This window comes from Lithobates pipiens, unplaced genomic scaffold (assembly GCF_037356315.1).
Source record: "Lithobates pipiens isolate NorthernLeopardFrog02 unplaced genomic scaffold, aLitPip1_a1.2 Scaffold_13, whole genome shotgun sequence".
Classification (NCBI taxonomy): Eukaryota; Metazoa; Chordata; class Amphibia; order Anura; family Ranidae; genus Lithobates; species Lithobates pipiens.
Genome location: NW_027507718.1, coordinates 154,745,306 through 154,769,923, shown reverse-complemented (window position 1 = coordinate 154,769,923; position 24,618 = coordinate 154,745,306). Strand labels below are relative to the sequence as shown.

At 47.0% G+C, this 24,618-nt stretch overlaps 1 long non-coding RNA gene and 2 pseudogenes across 1 annotated transcript; all 3 read right to left on the bottom strand.

Moving 5' to 3' along the window:
• Nucleotides 1-5,539: 5,539 nt before the first annotated feature.
• Nucleotides 5,540-22,651, bottom strand: LOC143976050 (uncharacterized). Its single transcript, XR_013272474.1, has 2 exons — nt 22,151-22,651; nt 5,540-5,643 (listed from the first exon to the last, which is right to left on the bottom strand). It is a non-coding gene; the product is annotated as an uncharacterized LOC143976050 (long non-coding RNA).
• LOC143979177 (5S ribosomal RNA) lies at nt 8,817-8,935 on the bottom strand (annotated as a pseudogene).
• LOC143979847 (5S ribosomal RNA) lies at nt 9,043-9,161 on the bottom strand (annotated as a pseudogene).
• Nucleotides 22,652-24,618: the final 1,967 nt, after the last annotated feature.

Here is a 24,618-nt window from a genome sequence, read left to right as displayed (position 1 = left end):
AGGGAGTCCAGAAAGGTTTAAATGCAGAAGGAAATGGGAGGAGGAATTTGGAATCTTTACAGATGTACAGTGGATGAAAATACTGGAGGATGGATATTCAATTTCAGTTTCTCCTGCCCAGAAGATGTCACATTTAATGCTGCTACATAGAGCCTATTATACACCAAAAAGACTGTTTAGCTTCGGTTGTAGAGCAGATGATAAATGCCCTAGATGCCAAGAGTCTGGAGACCTGGCACACATGTTCTGGCGATGCCCAAAATTGTTCCGCTACTGGTCAGAGATTGTTACCACTCTGAATGAAATATTTAGAGTGGCGATCAAGGGGGATCCCAGGATATGTGTGCTGGGCCTGGGAGAAGTAATGGGAAGTTCGCGATATACAAATATAGCAATACTGAGGTGTTTGTTTCAGGCAAGAAAATTGTTAGCACAAAGGTGGCAAGCAAAAAATGCCCCTTCAGTAGCGGACTGGCAGCTAGTAATTATGGAAACAATATAGAAAGAGAGGGTGATATATTTAAGGAGAGGAAATTTTAATGAATTTAAAAAGATGTGGAAACCCTGGTTGGATAGAATGGGCTACCCAGTGTGAGGTATGGGAGAGGAGGAGGACGGGTAGAGAGAGTGGAAGGAAAAAGGGGAAGGAAGAATACCTGGGTAGTGAGTGAAAAGGGGGGCCAGATGGAAGAGTTGTCGACACATTATGGATAGGAATGCTTACTTAAGGCTTTATTCTGCTCTAGAGAACTACTGTATTTGTTAGGGTGAAATAAGTGTTATACGTGCTATAGAGAATGTTTCTCTTGCTTTTACCATGTAAAATAATGATGAAAATGAATAAAGATTATGAAATTAAAAAAAAAAAGAAATGGAAAAAAGGTTTTTGTCTTTTTAGGAGGCTCTTCCACCTCTTCCCAGCAGATAGCTTGTTTAACCACCAAGACAAAAGGTTGCACTAATGAAAAATTAAACCCCGAGGGTTCTGATTCATCTGAGGAATCCTCCGACTCGGCACTGTCCCCAGCAGATAAGGGAGGCGGGGTTGAAGAAGTGCCTGCTGGGTCCGCGGATGATTGACCCTGGTTAGTCATTTCTGACGTTTGACCCCTAAGCGTGGAGGGAGTTGTATGAATTAGCTCTGCTAATGAGTCTTTAACCACTTAAGAACCGGCCCATAGTCGAATGACGGCTACAGAGCGGTTGTTTAACTCTGGGAGGCCGTCATATGACGTCCTCCCAGAATTCCGCTCTCACGTGCCCCCTGGGGCGCGCACTCGAGAACATCCTTGACTGCCGGATCCACAGGACCCGGCGCATCATGGATCACGGTAAACGGCCGCTCATTGCGGTCGTTTACCACGTGATCCCCCAGGTCAAATGATGGAGCGATCACTTGTAAACAAACCGGCGTCATAACATAACATAACGGCGTTCCTCCCTCCCCCTCTCTGTACCGATCGGTACAGCGGAGGGGGAAGAGATCAGTGTCAGCAGCGCTGTGGGCTGCATCTGCAGTGCCCACATCGCTGCTCACCGAAAATTAACCCCATCATACCCTGCCATTACTCTGCAATACTCTGCTGCAATACTCTGCTGCAATACCCTGCAACAGCACTCTGCAATACCCTGCAACAACACTCTGCAATGCTCTGCAACACCCGCCAATACCCTGCAACACCCACCAATACCCTGCAACACTCTGCAATGCTCTGCAACACCCTGCAACACACTGCAATGCTCTGCAACACCCGCCAATACCCTGCAACACACTGCAATGCTCTGCAACATCCGCCAATACCCTGCAACACTCTGCAATGCTCTGCAACACCCGCCAATAACCTGCAACACTCTGCAACACCCACCAATACCCTGCAACACCCTGCAATACCCTGCAACACTCTGCAATACCCTACAACACTCTGCAATACCCTGCAACACTCTGAAATGCTCTGCAACACCCGCCAATTCCCTGCAACACTCTGCAATGCTCTGCAACAACCACCAATACCCTGCAATGCTCTGCAACGCAATACTCTGCAACGCCATACTCTGAGATATCCAGTCATACTCTGAGATACCCAGTCATACTTGGAGATACCCAGTCATACTTGGAGATACCCAGCCATACTCGGAGATACCCAGCCATACTCGGAGATACCCAGCCATACTCGGAGATACCCAGCCATAGTCGGTGATACCAATAGACATCCCCCCCCTCCCGCCGCCCTCTGGTGCTTCTACCGACTCGCCAATACGATCAAAGCCAGAATCTTTTTTTTATTTTTTATTTTTTTTCAGGCTTTCCAGCTTAGAGGTGAGATGCAGGGTCTTATTGACCCCATATCTCACTGTAAAGAGGACCTGTTATGCCATATTCCTATTACAAGGGATGTTTACATTCCTTGTAATAGGAATAAAAGTGATCAAAAAATTTATTTTTGGGGAAAAAAAGTCAAACTAAAATAAATAAAGTAAAATGAACAATACATTTTTTTTTTTAAAGCACCCCTGTCCCCATGTGCTCGCATGCAGAAGCGAACGCATACGTAAGTCCCGCCCACATATGAAAACGGTGTTCAAACCACACATATGAGGTATCGCTGCGAACGTTAGAGCGAGAGCAATAATTCTAGCTCTAGACCTCCTCTGTAACTCAAAACATATAACCAGTAAAAAAAATCTAAATCATCGCCTATGGGGATTTTTAAGTAGAGATGTTTGGCGCCATTCCACGAGCGTGTGCAATTTTGAAGAGTGACATGTTAGGTATCTATTTACTCAGCGTAACTTCATCTTTCACATTATGCAAAAATTGGGCTAACTTTACTGTGTTTTTTTTTTTAAGCACAAAACTGTTTTTTTTTTTAAAAAAAAGCATTTGAAAATTGCTGCGCAAATACCGTGCGAGATAAAAAGTTGCAACGGCCACCATTGTATTCTCCAGGGTGTTTGCTAAAAAACATATATTATGATTTGGGATTCTTTGTAATTTTCTAGCAAATAAATGATGATTTTTACATGTAGGAGAGAAATGTCAGAATTGTCCTGGGTGCTCCAGACTGCCTGATGGAGCTCCCTGCATGTTGGGCCTCTGTATGTGGCCACACTGTGTAAAAGTCTCACACATGTGGTATCGCCGTACTCGGGAGTAATAGCAGAATGTGTTTTGGGGTATAATTTGTGGTATGCATATTGTGTGTGTGAGAAATAAACTGGTAATATGACAATTTTGTGAGAAAAAAAAAAAAGTAAAAAAAATCTTGATTTTGCAAAGAATTGTGGGAAAAAATGGCAACTTAAAAAAAACTCATCATGCCTCTTACTAAATACCTTGGAATGTCTTCTTTCCAAAAAGGGGTCATTTGGGGGGTATTTGTACTTTTCTGGCATGTTAGGGTCTCAAGAATTCAAATAGGCCGTCAGTACTTCAGGTGTGATCAATTTTCAGATATTGGCACCATAGCTTGTGGACTCTATAACTTTCACAAAGACCAAATAATATCCACCAATTTGTACTTATTTTTACCAAAGATATGCAGTAGTATAAATTTTGGCCAAAATTTATGAAGAAAAAATTACTAATCTGCTAAATTTTATAACAGAAACAAATAAAAATTCATTTTTTTACCAAATTTTCTGTATTTTTTCCTTTATAGCACAAAAAAAAAAAAACGAGCGGTGATTAAATACCACCAAAAGAAAGCTCTATTTGTGTGAAAAAAAGGACAAAAATTTCATATAGGTCCAGTGTTGCATGACTGAGTAATTGTCATTCAAAATGTGAGAGCACCGAAAGCTGAAAATTGGTCTGTTATTAAGGGTGTTTAAGTGCCCAGTGGTCAAGTGGTTAACCACTCTTTTGATCAACTCTGTAACTTGTTCCACCTCTGCCTTTTCGTGATCCGTGCAGGCTTGAAAACAGTCTTTACAGATCAGTTTATCTGTCATTACCTGCCTGGGAGGGCTAGCTGACCGATGCCTTTTGGATCTTGCTCTTTCCTTAGAATGATGAGAGCTAGTTGAGCGGCTGTGCGCCGAACTTGGGCGTGTGCGTCCGTTGTGATGACCAGATGTCTGATTAGACGTTCTCTTGTGTATAGGGCTAAAACTAAAGTAATAGTGCAAGGCACTCTTTTAGTCTGGGATAAACACAAAAAAAAACGAAAAAATAAATAAAAAACATGAGGTGCGAACCCCTACCTAAGAAAGGAAGGGTCTTGGTCTAGCAGCGGCTGACTCATAATCGCAGGGCAGGCAAGGGCAGAAAGCGACTGGACAGAATACTAAAGAAAGCACAATAGAATCCCATGAAACCCCCTGGCCATACACCCCCCCTGATTATATATATATCATAGTTGCCAACTGTCCCGAATTTCCCGGGACATTCCCGGGATTAGTACATTTGTCCCGAATTAATTTTGTCCCGGGAAATGTCCCGGGAAATTCGGTTTGTTCCAGGAAATTGAATTTCCCATTTTTTTGCCGCCGGCCGCTAGAGGTCTATGGGAGGACAATGTCTCCGCCGGCCGCCATTTTTAAGAAGACCAGAAGTTGGTCTACACATGTGGCGCCGCCCACCCCCGCTGCCAGTGTGTGTGTGTATCAGTGTAAAGTGCAGTGGGCGGTGCCACAGTTAAATGTCTCCGCACGGCAAGAGCTGCATGTCGGGGGCCAGTCTGTCACTGTGGATGTCGGAGTGGGGGCCAGTCGGATGTCGGGGGCCAGTCATGGTATGTAGATGTCGGGGGCCAGTCTGTGGATGTCGAGGGCCAGTCTGTGAATGTGGGGGCCAGTCTGTGGATTTTGGGGGCCAGTCTGTGGATGTTAGGGGCCAGTCTGTGGATGTGGGGGCCAGTCTGTGGATGTCGGGGGCCAGTCTGTGGATGTTGGGGGCCAGTGGTATGTTGGGGGCCAGTGGTATGTCGGGGGCCAGTCTGGAGATGTGGGGGCCGGCCATTGGAGTATGTGGGGGCAGGTCTGTGCAGGATGTGGGGGGGCAGTCTGTGGATGTGGGGGGGGGGCGGTCTGTGGATGTCGGGGACTGCATCTGGGAGAGGCCAGAACCCAGACGGAAAACTGCCCAGGGCAGAGGTAAGATACGTCCAAACACTATCCGTTAGGTATGAGGAAAAAAAGGAGATGTTGTCATTTTTATAAGCTATTAACTATCCTGAGGGGAGGACTCTGGGGCAGAGCTATCACAGGTATGCTGCCATGGTGGCACCAGGAGAGTTTTATTTGTGGGGAAAAAATAAAGGAAAAGGACAATATTTGGGCACGACGTCGCTCTTACTGTATGCAAATTTGCGTTCGTGGTGTTACTTTTTTTTTTAGAACGGTTGGCTTTTTAGTGATAACAACCAAGGCGGCTAAAAGCCGTTCGAGAGGGGACGTCCAACCCCCCCTCCAGCCGCTCTTCCTGTCCCACTGGTAGACCTGAGCCACCAGTCGGCACGTCCGCCCCCCAAGCTGAGACCTGAACAAAGCCAGATCATTAAATTCAGAAGGAAGAAAGAAATGACTGCAGATCCACAACTTCCGATTGCCTTTTATATTGTTTCACAAAGATAACACCAAAGACACCAAACTATGGTCATGTGGACGCATTTCACACATACATCTTGTGCTCATTCCGGTCATCTGCAACGAGATATTGGTAACATTAAAAAACACAAGGAGGATGATATGGGGCTTTAGGCCTCAATTATTGCATTAACAACCTTTAAAACACAATGCACTCAATTGTAATATTGACAAGCTAGGCATTTTAAAACAATAAAATGCTTTCCAGAAAAGCCCGGCGCCGCAGGGGTTAACAAAACCCCGTAGGCAGAGGGCTGGCATGACTGTGTGAACAGTGCATGTCAGCCCTGCATGATAGGGGGCGGGGGATTGGCCGAGGGGAGTAGGGTGGGAGTTACTCAGTGCAGAGAAGTTGATCCCGCCCCCTCCACGAGGCAGCATTCAAGAAAAAAGTTTGTATGGGACAGCAGCATGGCAGCCATAGAGGAGCTGATTGCAAAGGTTAGAGAGGAGGCAGCCACTCGGGGAGAGGCATGGGTGCAGGAGACACTGGGGGTTTTGCTGGGGCAGCCGGGGGGGACATCCACGGACGGAGGGGGGGGGTGGGGGGGCGCCCACGGAGGTCACGGCCCCCATCCAGGTTTTCACCTGAACCCCCCAGGAGAGGGAGGGCTGATGCCAGCAGTCCGGGGAGGGCTCCATCGGGCCCCCCGGCGAAGAGAGCCACCAGGACTGGAGGGGGGAGACTGAGGAGCCCATCCCCAAGGAGGCTGGGACAGAGGAGCAGGCCGGAAGGGGGATCTACTGGAGCCTCTTGGCCCCATAGGAGAGCAGTAGGAGCGGATGCAGCCCCCCCACCCAGCGTGGAACATGCAGGGTTAGGACCTCAGCGGAGGAGATCTCAGGCTACGGGGGTGAGTCCACCCCCCCCCCCCAGGGCTAGCATCGCCAGGTCGGGTGAGGAGGGACGGAGACTGGCGTCGGCGATTGGTGGTCGATCGGACGGGGCTGAGGTGGTCCGCACCGGCCCTACAAAGGCAACGCAAAAATCCACTGGCGGGTACGCAGCACGGCGGCAGGCCAGGTCGGCTGTTTTACCCTCGGCAGCCAGGGCCGTGTCCCCTGGTGGGCTGTCTGGAGAGGATGCGCTAATGTCCGGTCACAGGTCGGAGGGTAAGGTGTCCGGATCGGAGGAGGAGGTTCCGAGAAGTTCAATCCCTGCTAGGGTGTCCGAGAGATTGGCTGGTGGGATCGCTCCTGTGCCACCCGGTGAGTACCCTTTAAGTTTACCTATTGGTGGGGGGATTGTTTTGGCGGGTGCCGGTGGTGCTGTGAGTGCGGGTACACAGGAGGTGGTGGAGCAGGGGGGTTTGAGGACAGGTGGGGCTGTCAGGGCAGAGAGTGGGCTGTTGGGTTTTCTGGCTGGGATCAAGGAGCTGGTGGGCAGGTTTGAGCACCAGGAGAGGGCTGCTGCTGGCCCGGCGGCGGCGTGGGTCCCTTCTGGCGGGGTGTCCGGGGGTGTCGCAAAAGGCACGGAAGTGGTGGTCCCGGCAGTGGCTGGGCCCGCGGGGCAGGAGCCGCCAGTGCCCATTAAGGCATCGAGCGGGAGCGAGTCCTCTACTAGACAAGACATTGTGCGTTTGGCGGACTCTTCGAAATGCGAGGTGTATGTCTGCTTTGAAGGGCCATTGGGGGCTCATTTAAAGACAGAGGTACGGGAGAAAATATGGAAGGGTGAGTATGTGGAGATATTTTCACTACTACCACTAGAGAAGTTCAACCTGGACAGGGTCAAGCCGGATGATACTAAAAAAGACGACGAGGAGAAGCGGCGGTACAGACTGATACAGAGGACCTTTGCGAATTGGCTGCAGGCATTCGCCATCATGGCGAGTGTGATTGGTGAAAAGAACGCTGAGCATTGCTCGGCTCTTTTCTGTTACATGGACTCGGTTGGGGAAGCTTACCGAGTGTACGGGGGAACCGCGTGGCTGAGATACGATGAACAGTTTTGCCAGCGGAGAGCGGTGCGGCCGTCGCTGAGATGGGACCACAAGGACATTAGTCTGTGGATGCGCCCGATGACGTCAGCGAGGGCACTGGGCCAGTTTTTTCAGGGGGGGGCAGTGGATCTTCTACTCCCGGACAATCGGCCAGTAGAAAGAAGGGAACGTGTTGGCAGTTCAACGAGGGATCCTGTAAGTTCGGCGGATCCTGTCGGTACAAGCACGAGTGTTCCGGCTGCGGGGGAACGCACCCGTTGTCACGCTGTTTTAAACAGGGCAGGAACAGATCTGGAGATGCTGCGCAAAAGAGGGAGGACGCCAGTGATGGTGGAAAGGATGCGACCGTTTCTCAGTAGGTATCCGGATAGGAAGGCAGCACGCCTCTTGGAGGAGGGTTTCACAGAGGGGTTTCGGATACCGGGTAGATTAGAGGTACCGCGGAACCTGAAGTCGGCCTTGCTGCATCCTGACGTGGTTTCTATGAAGCTGCGTAAGGAGGTAGAGTTGGGATGGATGGGAGGCCCTTTTCTGGTGGCACCTTTCCCTGATCTTGTGGTTTCTCCTTTGGGGGTGGTTCCAAAGAAGGAACCGCAGATATTTCGGCTAATTCACCACTTGTCTTTTCCGAAAGGGGGGTCGGTCAATGATGCCATTGATCCTGAGGAGTGTACAGTTAGCTACACGTCCTTTGATGCGGCGGTGAGTTGGGTCCACCGATATGGGCGGGGGGCGCTGATGGCGAAAACAGACATTGTGTCGGCTTTTCAGTTGCTCCCCGTCCATCCCGAAAGTTTTCGGTTGTTGGGGTGTCATTGGGACAACATGTTTAATGTTGACTGTTGCCTCCCCATGGGGTGCTCCATTTCATGCGTGGTGTTTGAAACATTTAGCTCATTTGTGGAATGGGTGGTGCGGGATGTCGCAGGGCTGAACTCTGTTATATCCATTATTTGGATGACTTTCTCTGCGTGGGTCCGCCGGATTCCAGAGTGTGCGGGGTGTCGCTGGAACACGTAGCGGAACGGTTCGGCATCCCGTTGGCACCCGACAAGATGGAAGGGCCCAGGAAGGTCATCACCTTTATGGGTATTGTGTTGGATTCTGAAGCGATGGAATGCAGGTTGCCGGAGGACCAGCTTGTGGATCTGAAAACCGTCAGGGTGATGTGGCCGTAGGAAATTTTGTTGGCCACTCTCACCCCTCTTGACAAACCCCAAGATGGTCGCCTCGGCAAACAAGCAAAAAAATAAAACAGGTCGTCGACGCCAACAACATATTATAAAAAGCCTACGGCACCTTGTACTCCCAAGCGGTCTCCCACCCAGGTACTAACCAGACCCAACCCTGCTTAGCATCCGAGATCAGACAAGATCATGTGCATTCAGGGTGATGTGGCCATAGGCAATCTCGCTGGCCAATCTCAAACCTCTTGACAAATGCCAAGATGGTCACCTCGGCAAACAAGCAGAAAAATGAAACAGGTCGTCGACGCCAACAACATATTAAAAAAAGCCTACGGCACCTGGTATTCCCAGGAGGTCTCCCATCCAGGTACTAACATGGCCTGACCCTGCTTAGAATACGAGTTCAGATGATATCTAGCGGATTCAGGGTGATGTGGCCTTAGGCGATCTTGCTTGCCACTCTCAACCCTCTTGACAAACGCCAAGATGGTCACCTCGGCAAACAAGCAGAAAAATAAAACAGGTCTTCGACGCCGACTACACATTAAAAAAAGCCTGCGGCACCTGGTATTCCTGGTGCCACCTGGTGATGTGGCACCGGCTCTAGTAGAGCAGCCATTTACTATTTACATTGCCTATGAAATCTGCTCTGTTGGGACCACAGAGCATATGCGCAAGGGGAAATCACTGGCAATGCATTCTACACTGCTCCAAGGTGGGCATACTAATGAGCAGCAAACGGGTAGTTAACAGCATTATATACAAACAATGCTACAGTGGGCTTGGGAGGGGGTCCTGTCTAAATCCTGCTCTAGCAAATGGGCAGCAAGTGATATCTATGTGCATTGTGCCTGAACCCTACTCTGTTTTTGCTTGCTACTGGCTACACTATACATGGACATTAATGAATAGTTTTCATTGAAAACTTTCATATGGTTTAAATTATGGACGTTTAAACCTATTTGTGTGGGAATGGCATGTGTCATACCTTTTCCCCTATGGGGAGAAGACATCTTGACCCAGTCCCTAAAGTCTGAACCAAGAATAGGACACGTTGATTTTGGCCTGGCCAAAGTTTGTTGGCTGTAGTATGGTGCCGTCATACTCTAACCAAGAAAAGCTAAGAACCATTCCAAGATCAAAACACCGAATTCCCAGGAAGAAAGGATGAACAGTTAGAATAGGATCTGCCATTCGCTTCATAAGCCATAACCAAACATTTGGACTGCCTGCCATGTTGCCCTGGAAGCAGTTGGAAGAGAGACTGAATCAGATCTAGCCCGGCCTTCTCAGAGGAATGAGCACTCTTCCGCCAGTCCAGCACGAACTGAGATTGACCCAGTCCCTCAGCCTTCTACTTCAGAACAACCTAGCAACCAGACTAGAGGCTTAATTATAGCTTACAATTGAAATGTAAGATGGTCTAACACTTAGTAAATTCGAATTTACATGGGCTGGTCGCCTGGCAGCTTTCAAAATGATGACCTTACCAAAATTATTATATCAACTCAGGTCCCTTCCAATATGTATCCCTAAATACTACTTTAAATCCTTACAAAGCAGTTTGGGAAAATATCTATGGAATGGCAAAAAATCCCGTTGCGCATACCATATACTAATTAAACATAGAAATATAGGTGGTGCGACCGTACCTGATCTACAGGATTATTATGACGCAACTCTTTTGACCCAATTGCAAGAATGGTTCTTGCCTACTCCTAAAACTTTATGGGGACAAATTGAGAAAGACATCACACGACAGCCTAATATGCAATTCTGGTTACTTAGTAGGAAAATTAAGTCCACAATTACAGCTCAATACCCACCAACGGTGAAAGCAACGCTACACTCTTGGCAGAGAATCATCACATACAAATGGGATAAAACTCCAATCACGGTGTTAAACCCTCCTCTAACAATCATACCAACATTAATTCCTGGCGTACAAATACACGACTGGAATTTGGGTCGGGATATCAAACTTGGTTCCTTCTTCCAACAGGGCTCATTAAAGCCTTTTTCTCAGTTAAGTAATGAATTACAGCTTCCGAAATCTGAGCGATCTACATATATTCAAATAGAAAAGTGTCTGCTACACAATCCACAACTCAGAGCTTCAATCCCGGTTAAAATATGGTCTTTCCTCAATAACCATGCCACCTCACAGACAGGAGTAGCTACAATATACCCAATTCTAGGGGAAAAAAACATACCCAGCAAACTACCTTCCTTCCTTAAATGGGAACAAGATTTGGGGCAAGACTTTTCGATTAAACAATGGATGGCTTCCCTACGAAGCATATATAGGGCCACTGCATGTGTTACACTATGGGAATTGGCACAAAAAATTGTTTAAAGACAATACCTGACTCCACATATCCTAGCAAAATTCAAGGGGAACTCGTCACCTAATTGCTGGAGAAATTGTACCCAATTGGGGACCCTATTTCATATTATGTGGGACTGCCCAAGCTTACATAACTACTGGCAGGCAATCTCCCATTTACTCACTTCCGTAACAGGTATTGTCCTTCAACTTTCACCAGAACTAGCCATTCTGAATATGAATTTACATACGATTCCCAAACAATATCGTAAAGTAGTAACACATATACTTTTAGCTGCAAGACTATCCATAACTAGAAAATGGAAAACTGACTCTCTTCCTACTGTGACAGAAGTTATAGAATTAACCCAACTTCACCACTCCTACGAATTGTTATTTCCTAATGACAAATCCCTATATATTAAGGAATAGGGATGAGCCGAACACCCCCCGGTTCGGTTCGCACCAGAACATTCGAACGGACCCCAAATTCGTACGAACGTTAGAACCCCATTGAAGTCTATGGGACTTGAACGTTCGAAATTAAAAGTGCTAATTTTAATGGCTAATATGCAAGATACTGTCCTAAAAAGGGTTTGAGGACCTGGCTCCTGCCCCAGGGGATATGGGTCAATGCAAGAAAAAATGTTTTAAAAACGGCCGTTTTGGCAGGAGCACTGATTTTAATGACGATTAAAGTGGAAAAAAAAAAGTGAAATATTCCTTTAAATATGGTGCCTGGGGGGTGTCTGTAGTATGCCTGTGAAGTGCCACGTGTTTCCCCGTGTTTAGAACAGTCCCTGCACAAAATGACATTTAACGGAAATAACGTCATTTAAAGCTGCTTGCGGTTTTAATGTTATATCTGGTTCCTGCAATATGGTTGAAAATCATTGAGAAAAATGGCATGGGTAGCCCTCCCTGCTCATTACCAGCCCCTTTGGGTCTTGTACGCATATTAAGGGGAACCCCGTACCTATATTAAAAAAAGGAAACGCGTGTGGCCCCCAGGCCCTATATACTCAGAACAGCAGTATACAGGCGGTGCAAACAAGACAGGGACTGTGTAGGTTTGTTGTGTTAAGTTGAATCTGTTTGTAATTTTCAACTGGTACATTTTTAAAGTGTAGCTCCAGTCAAAAAAAAAAATGTTAAGCTTTTTGGAAAACATAGGGAAGGGTTATCACCCCTGTATAATTTGTTTTGTTGTCCATCTTTTTTCATCTCACTTGCTGTTGTCTCCTTCCGTTTGCAAGTAGGAGATCTTTGTAAGTTGGATGTTTGAAAGTAGGGGCCTGCCCTATATGCTCTGCAGAAATGGCGGAACAAGGTGTTGGTTTTGCCACAACATTGTAAGCCCTCAAAGTGACTCTTGGTGGGCGCTGGAGCGCCCTGCTGTGAACGATTATATCAAGAATTGTAATTACATGCCATTGTTGAACAGTGGTAGAAAAATTGACCTTTGGTGGTTGTGGTGCTGGTGCCACAACACTATAAGTCCTCACAGTTACTCTGGGTGAGCACAGGAACGGGCCCTCCTGTGAAATATTATATCAAGAATTGTAATTACATGTCCCTGTTAAACAGGGGCAGAAAAATTGGGCCTTAGGCACTGGTGCTGGTGCCACGACACTGCAACCTCTCCCATATACTCTAGTTTTATTGCAGGAATTAGCCCTGCTGCAAAGCTTTGCATCAAAATTTTTAATTAAACGCCCCTGTTAAACAGGGGCAGAAAAATTGGGCCTTAGGCACTGGTGCTGGTCCCACAACACTGCAACCTCTCCCATATACTCTTGTTTTATTGCAGGAATTAGCCCTGCTGCAAAGCATTGCATCAAAAATTTTACTTAAACGCCCCTGTTAAACAGGGGCAGAAAAATTGGGCTGATGGCATAACCCAGAAACAGAAATGTTCTTCCAACATATCATCGGAGGCGGAAGAGGATAGACAATCAACATAACAGGACAGTCACTCAGCATCAGCATAGGCAGTCTTGAAGGGATGTGATATTTCAAAAAAAATTATTCGGTTACATCAGCTTCAGGTGCTTGGTAGCTGTGGGTGATCCAAGACTGATTCATCTTGATGAAGGTCAGTCGATCAACTGATTCGGTAGACAGCCGCACCCTGTGATCGGTAACAAAGCCACCAGCAGCACTGAAGGTGTGTTCCGAAAGAACGCTGGATGCAGGACAGGCCAGTAGCTCAATTGCATACTGTGCAAGCTCTGGCCAGTGATCCATCCTCAAGACCCAGTAAGCCAGAGGATTTTCGGTAGAAAAGGTGTCCAAGTCTGACCTTGCCCCTAGGTATTCCTGCACCATGTAAATCAGACGCTGGCGATGGTTGCTGGAACCGATCATACCTTGGGGCTGCGGACTAAAAAATTGTCTGAAAGCATCAGTCAGACGGCCACCTTCTCCGCCGCTCCTTCTGACCGATGCCTCAGCAACACGTTGTCCAGGACCAGGAGTTTGTAACCTCCCAGTCTCTGGGAACGCATTGCACAGACCTTTCTGCAAGGCCTCCCGGAGATGTCTCATCCTCTGCTCCCTCTGCGATGGCAAGATAAGGTCGGCAACCTTACCCTTGTACCGTGGATCAAGGAGAGTGGCCAGCCAGTAATGGTCCCTCTCCTTGATCCGAAGACTACGAGGATCCTTCCGCAGGCTTTGCAGGATCAGGGAGGCCATGCAGCGTAGGTTAGCTGAGGCATTCAGTCCGGAGTCCTCTGGGTCACTAAGGACAACATGATCCGCAGCTACCTCCTCCCAGCCACGTACAAGTCCACGTGTTTCTTGGGACTGTAAATCATCCCTACAAGACTGCTGCTGCTGCTGCTGATGCTGAGTGCCAGCCTCCACCTCCATGCTGACACAATCATCCTCCTCCTCCTCTTCCTCCTCCTCATCCTCTTCCTGTGTGATGGGTGGCACAGCAGGAGCACTGTCTGGATAAAGGGGGCCTTGAGAGGCAAGGAAGTCCTCCTCTTCCTGCCTCTGTTCTGCCTCAAGTGCCCTGTCCATTATTCCATGCAGCGTATGCTCCAAGAGGTGGACAAGAGGTACAGTGTCACTGATACATGCACTGTCACTGCTCACCATCCTTGTGGCCTCCTCAAATTGTGACAGGACAGTGCATGCATCCCTGATCATGCCCCACTGGCGTGGTGAGAAAAATCCGAGCTCCCCTGACCCTGTCCTGGTGCCGTAGTCGCACAGGTACTCATTGATGGCCCTCTGCTGCGTGTGCAGCCGCTGCAGCATGGCCAACGTTGAGTTCCACCTGGTGGGCATGTCACATATAAGGCGGTTCTTGGGCAGGTTCAACTCCTTTTGGAGCTCAGCCAGCCGAGCACAGGCATTAAATGATCGGCGGAAATGCACACAGACTTTCCTGGCCTGCTTCAGGACATCCTGTAAGCCGGGGTACCTGCCCAAGAACCGCTGCACCACCAGGTTAAGGACGTGAGCTACACAGGGCACATGGGTCAGTTGTCCCTGTCGGAGGGCGGAGAGGAGGTTGGTGCCATTGTTGCAAACCACCAATCCTGGCTTAAGCTGGCGTGGCGTCAACCACCTCTCGGCCTGCCCCTGCAGAGCTGACAAAACATCCGCCCCAGTGTGGCTCCTGTCCCCCAAACAAACCAGCGCAAGCACGGCATGGCATCGTTTTGCCTGCGTACTTGCGTAGCCCCTGGAACGCCTATGGAGCACCGCTGGTTCTGAGGACAGAGCACTGGAAGAGGCCATGGAGGAAGAAGAAGAGGAGGGGGTGGAGGAGAGAGGTGTGTCACAACCAATAGTAGCATTTTGGAGGCGTGGTGGCGGAACAACCTCCAACACTACTGCACCTTGTCCTGCATCCTTCCCAGCTGCCAGAAGAGTGACCCAATGGGCCGTGAAAGACAGGTAACGTCCCTGTCCATGCCTGCTGGACCATGAGTCAGCGGTAATATGCACCTTACCGCTGACCGCCCTGTCCAGCGAGGCAAGGACATTGCCTTCCGCATGCCGGTAGAGAGCCGGAATCGCCTTCCGTGAGAAAAAGTGGCGTTTGGGGACCTGCCACTGAGGAACCGCACATTGTACAAACTCACGGAAGGGGGCCAAGTCTACCAACTGAAAAGGCAGCAGTTGAAGTGCTAGCAATTTAGCCAAGCTAGCATTCAACCGCTGGGCATGTGGATGGCTGGGAGTGAACTTCTTTCGCCGGTTCAGCAGCTGGGGCAGGGACATTTGCCTGCTATAATCGGACATGGGTGTACTGCTAGCAGAGTGCCCGGAAGCACTTGGCTGTGACACACCTAATTCTACACCTTCATTCCTCTCAGAGCAGGTTTCAGAGAGGACTGAAGGTCTAGTGGGGTTGGAGATGCCAGCTAATGAGGAGCAAGGAGAGGGCCGCTTTGTTCTTTGGTGTGGGTCTTTGAGGTACGCTTGCCAACGAGCTGCATGGAAGGTCAACATATGTCTGGTCAAGCATGTGGTGCCCAAGCGGCTGATGTTTTGGCCACGCTAGATACGCTTGAGACATATGTTGCAAATAGCAGCGGTGCGATTTGATGCACTCGTCTCAAAAAAGGCCCACACCAAAGAACTTTTAGCATAACGTGCAGAGGCAGCGCCCTGCACAGGCGGAGCTCTGCGGTGTGATTCAGTGTGCTGCCCCTAAGCTGGCCCCCGGAGGGCATCCTGCCTCGTTGGACATGTGCCTCCTCCTCCTCCTCCTCTCTCCTTCCAGGCACCCACGTGGAGTCAGTGCCCTCATCATCCCCTCCCTCTTCATCGCTGTAGCAAACCTGGCAGTATGCTGCAGCTTGTGGAACATGACTGCCAGATTGCTGTCCTTCTTAAGCATCCCCTTTCTCTGCATTCACGCTACTGCCTTCCTCTAGCTGAGTGTCATCATCAGAAGCTACAAAACACTGGGCATCCTCCTGGAGCATGTACCCAACACTGTGCTCAAAGAGTTCAGGAGACTCCTCAGGAGGACCTGGTGGGTCTAGGGACGGAGTCATTGATGATGACATTGAGAGGAGGGAAGACGATGCGTTGGCAGCTGCTTTGCTAGTACCCTGAGACTGGGTGAGAGAGGATGAGGAGGATGAAGAGGGCTTGGTCATCCACTCTACCAAGTCATTGGCATGTTGCGGCTCAACATGTCCAGCTGCCGAAAAGAAGGACAAGCGTGTCCCATGGCCACGTGCTGATGACAATGCACCGCGTCCATGACCAGCACTGTTGTCTCTAGACACAGAGCCTGCTTGCCCTCTTTTATCGGCTCGCGCCTGTCTGCCTCTCCTTGCTGGCCTTCCAGACATGGTAATGGCCTGAAGGGAGTTGGGTAAAAAAGCAGTTGGGTAGTGTATATTGTGCTAGAGACACACAACACCCACTAACTCCTGCAGATGCCTTTATTATAGAACACCAGAGATAAAGGGGTATATACAGATGTATACTGTGCTGTGCTGGAGGCACACACAACTTCCAATAACTCCTGCAGATGGCAAGTGGGCTCAAATAGAGAAGAGCTATGTAGGTGGATATAGCGGTATGTACTGGGTACAGAGCACACAGACAGCACGCACTAGCTCCTAACACTACTGACTGCAAGCTCTGTTATAAAAGATAGATCAATAGCTATATAGGTGAGGTGAATATAGCGGTGTATACTGCGGTCAGGGCACGTAGACAACAACCACTACACAACAGCAAGATCGAAAATCGTCCGAAAATGATCGGTGTGTACTGTGTTGAAGGTACACAGAACACCCACTAACTCCTGCAGATGCCTTTATTATAGAACACCAGAGATAAAGGGGTATATACAGATGTATACTGTGCTGTGCTGGAGGCACACACAACTTCCAATAACTCCTGCAGTTGGCAAGTGGGCTCAAATAGAGAAGAGCTATGTAGGTGGATATAGCGGTATGTACTGGGTACAGAGCACGCAGACAGCACGCACTAGCTCCTAACACTACTGACTGCAAGCTCTATTATAAAAGATAGATCACTAGCTATATAGGTGAGGTGAATATAGCGGTGTGTACTGCGGTCAGGGCACGCAGACAACAACCACTACACAACAGCAAGATCGAAAATCGGCCGAAAACGATTGGTGTGTACTGTGTTGAAGGTACACAGAACACCCACTGCTTCAGACGCCAACACACTACACAAGGCCGCCGCGCTGGCGGCCTTATATAGTGTGGGACGTGCACTACACAGCCTGAGCTATGATTGGCCACAGGTATCCTGCCTGTGGCCAATCATGGCTCTCCTCGCTGCTGGCGCTGCGATTGGCCAAGCATGCGGGGTCTAAGTGCATGCTTGGCCAATCATGAGCCAGCAATGCACTGCGCCATTGCAGTGCATTGTGGGCCGTGAGTGCCACACGAATTTGGCGCGAACGGACCAAAACGTTCGGACTTCGCCGAACGGGCCAACAGCCGATGTTCGAGTCGAACGTATGTTCGACTTGAACACGAAGCTCATCCCTATTAAGGAACAACAACTATGGGAACCTTGGAGTACATGGTGCAAAAATTACACTTCCACAATTTAGATAATGCTGATTCTTTAATCATATAGAAGAAAGAACTCCTGTGCGTTTTAATATTTTTTGGATGGCTTTAAAAATAATTTCATAACAAAATGACAAATATATCACATGTCTGTTTATCTGAATTGAGCTGCGGAGTAAGAATAGATCTTTATTTTCCTTCATAAAAGATAACTACTGTGTTTGAATTTCCTTTAGGATGTTGGCCTAGGTACTCCAAGACACAGATAGATCCCTGTGAAGGTGTCTTGGGGTCCAGAAGTGGCCTTTATCCATATCGCTATTTATAAGTCTTACAATAATTATATTACGGACTTTATTATACAAGTTCTAAGAGACTTACTCTTGTTCGAGTCCCTTTATGACTATGAATATTAGATACTTGGGAATACTACTTTATTCTTTATTGTGGACTATTTGTTTCTATGCTATATTGTGCTGAGAAAACCCTGTCACTACATTATACTGTTATGTTACTTTTATTACTATATATTATTTTTTTGTTTTGTATCCCTTGTTGTAACCAACTCTGCTAAAAATCTCAATAAAAACATTTGAAAAGAAATGTAAGATGGTCTTCCAACAGCCGCCCTTTACTTCCAGAGAGCGGGGGCTCTCTGTAGACTTTCCCAAGAGGGATCAGACTGAAATCCCTGCTCTCTTTCTTATTCCTAACTCCATCCAGCAATATTTTTGGGTCCACAAAATTCATTGATGAACCCAAGCAATGAGTTATGATTAAAACTGCTTCTATAGCATGTTAGACAATTTATTTTATCATCCTTAACCACTTAAGGACCGCCGCATGGCAATGTACGTCAGTGCAATGGCACCGACAGGCGCAAGGGCAGCACAGTGGTGTAGTGGTTAGCACTCTCACCTAGCAGTAAGAAGGGTCACAGGTTCAAATCCCAACCACAACACTACCTGCCTGGAGTTTGCATGTTCTCCCTGTGCCTGTGTGGGTTTCCTCCGGGTACTCCAGTTTCCTCCCACAATCCAAAGACATGCAGGTAGGTAAATTGGCTCTAGTATATGCATGGGGACCTTGGATTGTGGGCTACTTGAGGGTAGGGACCAATGTGAGTGTGCAATGTACAGGAATAGGGACAATTGTAGACACTCACTCAGATTAAACTGGATGGACTGGTGTCTTTTTTCAACCTAACTAACTATGAAACTATGAAAGCACGTAACATGTACGTGCTCGCCTTCCAGCGGGTGGGGGGTCCGATCGTACCCCCCTCCCACTGGATGTGGCGGTCCGTTCCGCTTCAGGAGCGATCCGGGATGAGGGGATGGCCGTTGGTTTCTGGTCATCCCCTCTCGATCGCTCCTGGCGAATGAGAAGCTTCCCCCGCTGTGTATAGTAAACACAGGCAGGCAGGGAGGAAGTGATGTCATTCTCCTCGGGGCGGTCTTATTGACCGGACTACGAGGAGAACAGTGAAAGTAAGTGTGCACCAACACTACACTGACATGTAGGCACACAGATCCCCCCCTCCCAGTCACAGTGTCACTGATTGCAGTGATCATTTATTTATTGATCACTGCATTTAGTGTCAGTTGTGACAGTAAAAACTGTCAGGGCAGTTATTGTTAGGTCCAGGGTAGCCCCCTACCCCCCCAATAAAGGTTTAACCCCCTGATTGCCCCTAGAGTTAACCCTTTCACCCCCTTTTGCCAGTGTCACTAAGCGATCGTTTTTCTGATCGCTGCATTAGTGTCACTGGTGCCGCTAAGTAGCTAGTTTTTTTTTAGGTTCACCGCCAGGTTTTTATAGTGCTAGGTACCCCGATATACTACCCAATAACGGTTTTAACCCCCTGATTGCCCCTAGTTAACCATTTCACCCCCTTTTACCAGTATCACTAAGCAATAGTTTTTCTGATCGCTGCATTAGTGTCACTGGTGCCGTTAGGTAGCTAGTTATTTTTTTAGGTTCACCGCCAGGTTTTTATAGCGCTAGGTACCCCGATATACTACCCAATAATAGTTTTAGCCCCCTGATTGCCCCTAGTTAACCCTTTCACCAGCGATCACCGTATAAGTGTCACTGGTGACGCTGGTTAGCCAGTTAGTTATTTTGGTTCCCCGTCAGGTTTTTATATAGCGCAAGGGACCCCCATATACTACCTAATAAAGATTTTAACCCCCTGATTGCCGCTAGTTAACCCTTTCACCAGTGATCACCGTATAAGTGTTATGGGTGACTCTGGTTAGTTAGTTTGCTTTTTATAGCATCAGGGCACCCACCATTTATTACCCAATAAAGGTTTAAGCCCCTGATCACCCGGGGGGTGATATCAATTAGGTTTTAGGGTCAGGGTCTGCGTCGCTACAGGCAGCGCTAGGTTAGTGCCAGTACTGCTAACACCCACACGCAAAGCATAAACCTCCCGTAGTGGTATAGAATCTGAACAGATCAATATCTGACTGATCAGATCTATACTAGCGTCCCCAGCAGTTTAGGGTTCCAAAAAAACGCATTGTTAGCGGGATCAGCCCAGATACCTGCTAGCACCTGCATTTTGCCCCTCCTCCCAGCCCACCCAAGTGCAGTATCGATCGATCACTGTCACTTACAAAACACTAAACACATAACTGCAGCGTTCGCAGAGTCAGGCCTGATCCCTGCGATTGCTAACAGTTTTTTTTGGTAGCGTTTTATATTTAAATCCGGAAGGCAGTGCTTGGATTCAGGGTCCCGTACGGGGCTAGGCTCCCAAAAAGTCCCACATATGTGGTATCCCCGTACTCAGGAGAAGCAGCAGAACATATATTTGGGGTGCAATTCCACATATAACTATGGCATGTGTATGCAATATATCATTTTGTGACAACTTTTTGTAAACTTTTTTTTTTTTGTCATTATTCAATCACTTGGGACAAAAAAAAAATATTCAATGGGCTCAACATGCCACTCAGCAATTTCCTTAGGGTGTCTACTTTCCAAAATGGTGTCATTTGGGGGGGTTTTGTGTTATTTTGGCATTTTATGGCCTTCGAAACTGTGATAGGTAGTGGGGAGTGAAATCAAAAATTTGCACCCTTAGAAATCCTGAAGGCAGTGATTGGATTTCGGGGTGCCGTACGCGGCTAGTCTCCCAAAAAGTCCCACATATGTGGTATCCCCATACTCAGGAGAAGCAGCAGAATATATTTTGGGGTGCAATTCCACATATATCTATGGCATGTGTGAGCAATATATCATTTAGTGACAACTTTTTGTAAACTTTTTTTTTTTGTGTCATTTTTCAATCACTTGGGACAAAAAAAAATATTCAATGGGCTCAACATGACCCTCAGCAATTTCCTTGGGGTGTCTACTTTCCAAAATGGGGTTATTTGGGGGGGTTTTGTGTTATTTTGGCATTTTATAGCCTTCGAAACTGTGATAGGTAGTGAGGAGTGAAATCAAAAATTTGCACCCTTAGAAATCCTGAAGGCAGTGATTGGTTTTCGGGGTGCCGTACGCGGCTAGACTCCCAAAAAGTCCCACATATGTGGTATCCCTGTACTCAGGAGAAGCAGCAGAATATATTTTGGGGTGCAATTCCACATATAACTATGGCATGTGTGAGCAATATATCATTTAGTGACAACTTTTTGTAAACTTTTTTTTTTTTTGTGTCAATATTCAATCACTTGGGACAAAAAAAAAATATTTAATGGGCTCAACATGCCCCTCAGCAATTTCCTTGGGGTGTCTACTTTCCAAAATGGGGTAATTTGGGAGGGTTTGTACTGCCCTGCCATTTTAGCACCTCAAGAAATGAGATGGGCAGTCATAAATTAAAAGCTGTGTAAATTCCAGAAAATGTACTCTAGTTTGTAGACGCTATAACTTTTGCGCAAACCAATAAATATACGCTTATTGACATTTTTTGGGGCTGAAGTGGTTAATGAGTTTTATGTAGGTACCCACCATCTGCTAATGCTGCAGGAGCAGAAAAGGGATTCCATCTTGCTTGAAGAGATCATGGCTTGCCATCTTGCTTGAAGAGATCATGGCTTGCCATCTTGCTTGAAAATTTAATGGCTTCCCATCTTGCTGGAAGATTTAATGGCTTCCCATCTTGCTTGAAGTTTTTATGGCTTCCCATCTTGCTTGAAGATTTCATGGCTTCCCATCTTACTTGAAGATTTCATGGCTACAGTGAGCTTGGGAGGGGGGTCTTGTCTAAAGCCTAGCTGCAAGAAATGGGCAGCAAAAAATCTATGTGCATTGCGCCTGAACACTGCTGTTGATTGAGCTATATACTTTTTCATTCCTAACTCAGTCTAGCAATATTTTTGAGTCCACAAAATTGAGTGGTTAACCCAAGCAATGAGTTATGATTAAAGCTCATAACTCAGGCAGTTGATTGGAGCTATATACTTTTTCATTCCTAACTCAGTCTAGAAATATATTTGGGTCCACAAAATTCAGTGGCTAAACCCAAACAATGAGTTATGATTAAAGCTCATAACTGCTTCTATAGCATGTTAGAAAATTTATTTTATCATCATCCATGATTTTTATGTAGGTACGCACCATCTGCTAATGCTGCAGAAGCAGAAAAGGGATTCCGTCTTCCTTGGAGTGTGCCTGGCTTCCCATCTTGCTTTGAGAGATCATAGCTTCCCATCTTGCTTGAAGATTTCATGGCTTATCAAACAGTCATGAAAAAGAGAAAATTTACAATGGCATTATGCTTACTTATCCAGAGATAATGAAATCTGAGGTTTGGGTTAAAAATACACAATCGAAACCATGGCACGATATACATTTTTTTTACTGTTAACCTAAAATGCTTACTTCATGGTTAAACCTGGCTTAACCCTTTCATGACTAAGCCTATTTTTGGCATTTGGTGTTTACAAGTTAAAATCCATATTTTTTGCTAGAAAATTACTTGGAACCCCCAAACATTATATATATATATATATATATATTTTTTTTTTAACAGAGACTCTAGAGAATAAAACGGCGATTGTTGCAATATTTTATGTCACACGGTATTTGCGCAGCGGTGTTTTAAATGCAACTTTTTGGGAAAAGGAACACTTTCATGAATAAAAAAAAAAAACAGTAAAATTATCCCATTTTTTTTTTGCATAATGTGAAAGATAATGTTACGCCGAGTAAATAGATACCAAACATGTCACACTTTATAACTGCACGCACTTGTGGATTGACGACAAAGTACGGTACCTAAAAATCTCAATAGGCAACGCTTTAAACATTTTTTACGGTTACCAGGTTAGCGTTTCAGAGGAGGTCTAGTGCTAGAATTATTGCTCTCGCTCTGACGATCGCGGCGATACCTCACATGTGTGATTTGAACACCGTTTACATACGCGGGCATGACTTCCGCATGCGTTTTCTTCGCAATAAAATAAAAAATGTGATCACTTTTATTGCTGTCACAAGGAATGTAAACATCCCTTGTGACAGTAATAGGCGGTGACAGGTACTCTTTATGGAGGGATCGGGGGTCTAAAAGACCCCCCACCCCTCCTTTACACTTCAATGTATTCAGATTGCCGAAAACGGCGATTCTGAATACCGGATATTTTTTTTAAAACCGGCGCCATTGGCAGCTGAGTAAACGGGAAGTGACGTCATGACGTCGCTTCCGTGTTTACTATGAGGAGACTGGAACGAAGCTGATTACGGCTTCGTTCCAGTTCCTCCCCAGCGGCATCGCACCAGGAATCGGTGCTCCCGATCGAGCGGGAGCACCGGTAACAGCGGCGGGAGGCGGCGGGAGGGGGGGATGTCCCCTCCCGCTCCTCCGGCATAACAGCCAATCGGCTTTTAGCCGCATCGGTTGTTTTGGCTGGATAGCCAATTGCCTGCTGAAAAAAACAGTACCGGGATGATGCCTGCAGGTGCGGGCATCATCTCGGTATACCGCCTGGAAGCCGAGTACGCACATCTGCGTACGCTCGGTGGGAAGGGGTTAATAACAAGGTTGAATATAGACAGGCACAGGGAGAACATGCAAACTCAGGGAGGGAGTGTCATGGTTGGAATTTGAACCAGCAACCCTTCTTACTGCTAGATGAGAGTGCTAACCACTACACCACTGTGCTGCCCAAACCACTGTGCTTCAATATCTCCAGGTCACTTAACCCCTGAATCTCTAAAGCTGGCCATGCACATGTCAGTTTTTTTCATTCAGCTAGTGGGTTAAATTTAAAAAACAACGCCTGACTGGATTCCTCCATCCACACACTCAATGTGGGTGCTGGAATCTTCTCCACTGTATTATTGAATTCTGACAGCAGGAAGGCTACCTTGCTGTCAAAATATACAGATCATCTCTCCAGCCTACAGCCCTGACTGATTGGGAATATCCTGACTTCTGTTCAACCACAGTGGCCACACATGGATCCAAATTCATCTTTAGTTACTCTAAGGCTTGCCATACATCTTTCTGGGTTATTGTATTCTGACAAAAGGGGAGATGACCCCACTGTCAAAATAAACTAATCAGCACTTATTGAAAGTAAAACCTTCCAACAAGCCGGTTCGAGAGAAGTCGATTAGAGAAAAGTTTCATGATGTGCCTATTTTGTGAGGTTCCCCCCCCAAAAAAAACCTATACCTTTGTCTTAAATAACTTATGATTGACCAGACGACACATTCTCTTTGGAGTCGAATGGCCATAGCAGCCTTTTTATTACCAGCAGATGAAAATACAAAATTCTTAGAAACAACATAACTTAATGCATATAAATACATTTTACAACAAACATTATAACCAGATATATATATCCGTATTACACATTCAGGGTGATATGGCCGTAGGCAATCTTGCTGGCCACTCTCAACCCTCTTGACAAACGCCAAGATGGTCACCTCGGCAAACAAGCAGAAAAATGAAACAGGTCGACGCCAACAACATATTAAAAAAAGCCTACGGCACCTGCTATTCCCAGGCTGTCTCCCATCCAGGTACTAACCAGGCCTGACCCTGCTTAGAATCCGAGATCAGATGATATCTAGCGCATTCA